Source organism: Squalius cephalus (genome assembly GCF_949319135.1).
Source record: "Squalius cephalus genome assembly, chromosome: 10".
Classification (NCBI taxonomy): domain Eukaryota; kingdom Metazoa; phylum Chordata; class Actinopteri; order Cypriniformes; family Leuciscidae; genus Squalius; species Squalius cephalus.
In genome coordinates this window covers 45,085,463-45,092,962 of record NC_137131.1, presented here as the reverse complement: position 1 = coordinate 45,092,962, position 7,500 = coordinate 45,085,463, and positions in this window count along the sequence as shown.

Below are 7,500 nucleotides of genomic sequence, written 5' to 3'. Positions count from 1 at the left end.
TACCATAGTAATGCCAGTATTAGAATAACACGCCAATAAAACGGAGGAGGCGTGTGTGTGTGTGTGTGTGTGCATGCAATATAAACATTTAGTTGTGTTGACAAGTGTGATTTTCTACTTTTGTAAAGTATGAACCGGAAACTCGAGTCAGTCTAGGCTTCTCGTACAGTAATAACCGTCCTTCATACTTACTGTTATTGTTTCTACACTTACAAATAAAGGTTTCAAAAGAAGGTTTTCACAGCGACGCCGTAAACGACGGTTCTGGTTCCCCGAAGAACCTTTCAGTGATCAGTTCGTAAAAGAACCATTTTTCTACGTGTGAAGAACATTTTACGTTTTAATTTTTTAATTGCTAAGACAATTTCTCAAACTATGGCTCCTTTTCTCTAAACTTTACACATAAAGCCACAAAACACACACACACATCATGCAGAACGTTACACATCTCTTCCAAAATCAAACACTTCATTCAAAACTATTTTAACTCTTCTAAAAATTGTGTTTTTGCGTAGTAACTCTACACACACACACACACATCAAATGATTAACCACACACACACACCAAACTACACACAGATGTAAAACACTATTATCTTGTGTGTTTTGCTTGTTCAGTGCAGTGGAGTTACATGAGTTTGTCACACACACATATGTGTGTGTGCACTGATACACTGTATATACAGTATGTGCACAAATCTGAGGCAAGTTGAAGGATGTGAATGAAAAGCCATTTAGTGATTTAACTGAGATTTAATTCTGGTTTGTCTCATATGAGAAATTGCAACTGTAAATACTGTTACTGTTTTCATTTATTTTTGTACAAAGGCATTACAGAATAAGTGTTTAAGTTAATTTTTAAATTTAAAGAAAACTGATTTCTTGTCAAAATGCAAATGTTTCAGTTTGTTTCAGGATTCTTTGATACATTTAAAATAGAATGTTTTGTAACACTATAAATGTCTTTACTGTCACTGTCACTTTTGATAAATTGAATGTATCCTTTAGTGCATGTACTAAAGTGAATGTGTGTGTGTGTGTGTGTGTGTGTGTGTGTGTGTGTGTGTGTGTGTGTGTCTGTGTGTGTGTGTGTGTGTGTGTGTGTGTGGTAGCTTGTAACAATAGCAGAGGTGACTGGACCTACAAGAGCACTGACAGATTTACAACCTTTGTGCCAGAGCGAGGAAGAGAATTCTGGGAAAAGAGTTCTGGCGTCAGTCCCAGACAAGCAGGTAGTTCTCTGTGTGTGTGTGTGTGTGTGTGTGTGTGTGTGTGTGTGTGTGTGTGTGCAGGTAGTGCTTCACACAGGCTAGTTTGAATGTACAGTACTGAAGAGCCAAAAGAATCCCGATTTAGTTTTTCTTCAGATTCAGGGATCGAAACACACTGGGTTTTCTGAAGCACAGCCACTTTCACACATCAGAGGTACAGTTCACCCTAACATCAAAATAAGTCATCGTTTACTCACCCTGGTGTTGTTCTAATGCCCTTCTTTCCTTTTCGGAGCACAAAAGGAGATAAAAAACAAAAACGTGATTTATTTATAATAACCACTCGTGTTTATAATAGCAGTGAATAGAAACCAGCATTAAGCTTTTTAGAAAAAGGTGCAAAATTAAGATAGGATGATCCGATGCGTCACGTGCCGTATATCCCAAGTGTTCCGGTGGTTTATCACAGGGTTTGGTGAAAAACAAATCGGAAATGTATTGTTAGTGCCACAGTTCACTCCAACTCGCCTAGAAAAACACACACGTGTTGAGAAATCGAGATTAATAAAAACAACCACCTCAGTTTGTAGTTAAATTAAGGGATGCACGATATATCGCCCACCATATCGGTATCGGCCGATATATGTTCATTTTGTATGTTACCGTTATCGGCCCGATAAGAAAATATGGCCGATATATTAAAACTGATAAATAATGGATTATGAGACGCTTCAGATGCGCACTGTTCAACGTGATCGTTTTGAATCGATTATAATAAATATTATTTGAATCGCTTCAAAACAGGAAAATACGGTTCAGTGCAACATGAGAAGTCTGTCATATCGGCTACATTATAATGAGAACATTATAAATGTGTGTTTGGGATGTGAATTTTAATGGAGAGACTTTTTTTGTTTTTGTAATCAGGCTCTCAAATATTATATCAAAATTTGGATTTTAGATTTATCGGCCAATATATCGGTTATCGGCTTTCAAATACAAAGAATTATCATATTAAATATGGCCGATATATTAGTAATATATTGTAATGTGATGCTTGAGGGCATTTCCTCTTGAGATCAGACAAACTCTGAGAGCAAAGCTGGAGAATATCTCATATATCAGCGTCATCTCATCCTCATCTGATGCATAATGCACACACAGCTTGTGAAAACCTCAGACTCACCGCCTGAGATCTCAAGTTTTTATTAATCCACTAGTTTGAGGCATTTTGTGGCGAGTGTCAAAACTCGTAAAGCTCAAGCATACAATATCATGTGTGTTTGATACTAGATGTCTAAATCTACACATGAAGGTGGTTGTATTGGTTGTGTTCTGTGAAGTGTGGACTGCTCTGGTGTTGTTCACCTGTACGTCAGTGACGGATCAGACAGATGTTCTGGAGGAGCTCAGACTGTACAGGAGCTTCTGCTGCGCTGTAATGTTTTATTCACCGCTCAACCTTCACTCACCGGCTGATGTTCAAGAGCAGAACCCCTCAAACGCACATGAAACGAAGCGCTGAATAATACAGGGAGTCTGAGGAGAAGGACTCTGCTAAAACAGTGTTAATCTCGAAGAACAGAGAGAATATCTGCTCTCGAGGAAACACCGGCACTCTTATGTAATGGTATTTGGGGAAGAGTGTGTCGGATTGATGTTTTCTCCTGGAAATTGATTCTTTTCTGAGGTGAAGTTGAACATTCTTACCTCAGACGTCTGATTCAAAGCCGGGATAAAGAGATCAAACCGGCGTCGCAGAACAATGCAGACGTCAGGAGTAATTTGGGCGAGCGAGGATAGCGATCTCACCTGCCTCTCTCTCTCTCAGGTGACAGTCGAACACACTCCTCATCTGCATTTCAAAGGCAGGAACACGAGAGCCGCTTAACTCCGGCACGCTCTCACACTGATGCTCCACAGATACTCATAAATCCCTCCTCTGACGGTGTGCCGTCGCTCAGAAGACACGATTGTGGGAGGAGAAGAAGGTGAGCGCTTTATTCTGACTGAACACGGTGTGTGTGAGACGAGGGTGTGTTAGACAGATCTGTCGGCACCGGTAAAGCACTCGTTTAAAGGAATCTCAGTACGTGAAATCCTGACAGACTCAGTAGATCAGGGTGTGTGTGTGTGTGTGTGTGTGTGTGTGTTTGATGAAATATTGTGTACATGTATGAGAAATATTTATGTTGCATATATAGTCTCAAAGGTCAGAAGGTCCCTCAAGAGATTTGACCTGTTTTGTTTTTTTGTCTCTGGATCATTGCATGTGTTTTAAAGTGTTCAGAAGTTGTTTTGTTTTTGTTTTTTTTAAGATTGTTTAGAAGTTACAAAAGTTTGGGGTCGGTAAGACACTTTTTCTCATTTTTATTCTTCAAGTGACAGTAAAGACATTTATAATGTTACAAAAGATTTTATTTCAAATAAATGCTGTTCTTTTGAACTTTCTGTTCATCAAAGAATCCTGAAGAATAAAATGTATGACGGTTTCCACAAAAATATGAACATTGATAATAATCATGAATGTTTTTCGATCATCAGATCATCATATTAGAGTGATTTCTGAAGGATCATGTGACACTGAAGACTGGAGTAATGATGCTGAACATTCAGCTTTGATCACAGGAATAAATTACACTTTACTGTATATTCACATAGAAAACAGATGATTTACACTGGAATAATATTTCCCCGTTTTACTGTATTTTTGTTCAAATAAATGCAGGTTTGATGAGCAGAAGAGACATTAGCAATCTTACTGACCCCAAACTTATGAAACCGTACACTTTTAAAATTATAAACGTTTTCATAATATTTATATTCTTTAGTGTAAAGAACATTTTAATAATCTAAAGAACCACTATAAAGAACCTTGGAAATATTCCATGGATGTTAAAGTTTCTTCATGGAAACATGGATGCCGATAAAGAACCTTTATTTTGAAGAGTTTAGAGTTGTATCTTCACAGACGTCACTGATGTGTGAATCATGTGTTGATGTTCCTCAGAAGTTCAGAACGACGTCTTTCTGCAGTTTAGTTTCAGTAAATGGACTGAGAGGAAGATTTGACTCCTTTGATTCAAACTCAGCTTTGGTGAGCGTCTGGATGTTTTACCGCGGTACCTGAGCGGGAGGTGATGTATGTGTGTTCAGGAGTAATTCTGCTCTGGGGATTTATCATTAAACACTCGTCTGTAAACACTCGGCCCTGATGTTCCTCATTAGACTCGAGTCTAAACGGGGTCTAAAACAAGCTCAGGCTCCGACATACACTCCAGCAGAGGCGAGGAATTATACTTTATGAGGCAGGAGGTCACAGGAGTCAAACACACGGCTAACTGGGACCACACACACACACACTTTTCCACTCTTAACACACACACTCTTTAGGGGTCCGCTGGGGAGATGTTCAGTGTGAGGAGCTCTCTCCCAGAAAACCATCCAGATACGAACAAATACAAAGAGTCTTGTGTGTGTGTGTGTGTGTGTGTGTGTGTGTGTGTGTGTGTTGCAGACAGTAAGTGTTGGAGTGTGAGGAGTGTGTTCAGTCCTCCGTGACCTGTGGAGTGTTTCGGTCTGGGAGTGAAGTTGATTTCTTCTGCTGGAGTTTGAAGGTCCTGAGGTTATCTGTGACCTACAGCCGGCCAGCACACACACACACACACACACACACACACACACACAGGATCCCCTCATGAAGCGCTGGACGTCTGCGGTTTCGTGACAAACTCTCTGAGCTTCTGCTGTCAGACAGAAACGACATTATTAACCTTCACTCCATCATTACAGCAGGGATCCTCTCTATAGGGCTTTAACAGGCCACTGTAACTTCTGCTGCTAAATTACTTTTATGTTGTGTGATACCAGTGTACAAAGATTATATAATAATATATATTTTCACTTAAAAATTGTTCAACAGTAAAGACCTTTATATTGTTACAGAATATTCTAATAATGCTGAAAATTCAGCTTTGATTGCAGGAATTAATTGCACTTTAATATATATTCAAATAGAAAACAGCTGATTTACACTGGAATAATATTTCACTGTTTTTCTTTTTTTTATCAAATAAATCTAGGTTTGCTAAGCAGAAGAGAGTCCAACGACCAATCACAGTCTCAGGATCAGATCAAGCATGAGACGTAACGACCAATCACAGTCTCAGGATCAGATCAAGCATGAGACGTAACGACCAATCACAGTCTCAGGGTCAGATCAAGCATGAGACGTAACGACCAATCACAGTCTCAGGATCAGATCAAGCATGAGACGTAACGACCAATCACAGTCTCAGGATCAGATCAAGCATGAGACGGAACTACCAATCACAGTCTCAGGATCAGATCAAGCATGAGACGTAACGACCAATCACAGTCTCAGGGTCAGATCAAGCATGAGGCGTAACGACCAATCACAGTCTCAGGGTCAGATCAAGCATGAGACGTAACGACCAATCACAGTCTCAGGGTCAGATCAAGCATGAGACGGAACGACCAATCACAGTCTCAGGATCAGATCAAGCATGAGGCGTAACGACCAATCACAGTCTCAGGATCAGATCAAGCATGAGGCGTAACGACCAATCACAGTCTCAGGGTCAGATCAAGCATGAGACGTAACGACCAATCACAGTCTCAGGATCAGATCAAGCATGAGACGTAACGACCAATCACAGTCTCAGGGTCAGATCAAGCATGAGACGTAACGACCAATCACAGTCTCAGGATCAGATCAAGCATGAGACGTAACGACCAATCACAGTCTCAGGATCAGATCAAGCATGAGACGTAACGACCAATCACAGTCTCAGGATCAGATCAAGCATGAGGCGTAACGACCAATCACAGTCTCAGGATCAGGTCAGGCTCCTCCAGCTGTTAATGTGATCTCTCCACTGACGCTCTAATGTGTGTTACTTCAGGTGTGTTTCTCTCAAGCGCACGGGTCTTTAATAATGTCGAGTTTAGTTGAATCTGAAAGCCGAGGCCACAGATGACTGTTTGTTAATGAGCAGGGGTCAGGGGTCAGGGGTCAGTGGTCACTGAGAGACAGTGTGAGGGTCTGTTCTGATGACTCTCTTACAGGTTTGTTAAAAGTAGTGAACTGAGACTCTGATCTCTTTAGCATGAAGCGCTTGAATCTCTGTGTGTGTGTGTGTGTGTGTGTGTCTGAGTTTCTCAGGTGAGTGTGTCTGAGTTTCTCAGGTGAGTGTGTCTGAGTTTCTCAGGTGTGTGTGTCTGAGTTTCTCAGGTGAGTGTGTCTGAGTTTCTCAGGTGAGTGTGTCTGAGTTTCTCAGGTGTGTGTGTCTGAGTTTCTCAGGTGTGTGTGTCTGAGTTTCTCAGGTGAGTGTGTCTGAGTTTCTCAGGTGAGTGTGTCTGAGTTTCTCAGGTGTGTGTGTCTGAGTTTCTCAGGTGAGTGTGTCTGAGTTTCTCAGGTGTGTGTGTCTGAGTTTCTCAGGTGTGTGTGTCTGAGTTTCTCAGGTGAGTGTGTCTGAGTTTCTCAGGTGTGTGTGTCTGAGTTTCTCAGGTGAGCGTGTCTGAGTTTCTCAGGTGTGTGTGTCTGAGTTTCTCAGGTGAGTGTGTGTGTCTGAGTTTCTCAGGTGAGTGTGTCTGAGTTTCTCAGGTGTGTGTGTGTGTCTGAGTTTCTCAGGTGAGTGTGTCTGAGTTTCTCAGGTGTGTGTGTCTGAGTTTCTCAGGTGAGTGTGTCTGAGTTTCTCAGGTGTGTGTGTCTGAGTTTCTCAGGTGAGTGTGTCTGAGTTTCTCAGGTGTGTGTGTCTGAGTTTCTCAGGTGTGTGTGTCTGAGTTTCTCAGGTGTGTGTGTGTGTCTGAGTTTCTCAGGTGAGTGTGTCTGAGTTTCTCAGGTGTGTGTGTCTGAGTTTCTCAGGTGTGTGTGTCTGAGTTTCTCAGGTGTGTGTGTGTCTGAGTTTCTCAGGTGAGTGTGTCTCTCAGGTGAGTGTGTCTGAGTTTCTCAGGTGAGTGTGTCTGAGTTTCTCAGGTGATTGTGTCTGAGTTTCTCAGGTGAGTGTGTCTGAGTTTCTCAGGTGTGTGTGTCTGAATTTCTCAGGTGAGTGTGTCTGAGTTTCTCAGGTGTGTGTCTGAGTTTCTCAGGTGTGTGTCTGAGTTTCTCAGGTGTGTGTGTCTGAGTTTCTCAGGTGAGTGTGTCTGAGTTTCTCAGGTGAGTGTGTCTGAGTTTCTCAGGTGTGTGTGTCTGAGTTTCTCAGGTGTGTGTGTGTGTGTGTGTGTCTGAGTTTATCAGGTGAGTGTGTCTGAGTTTATCAGGTGAGTG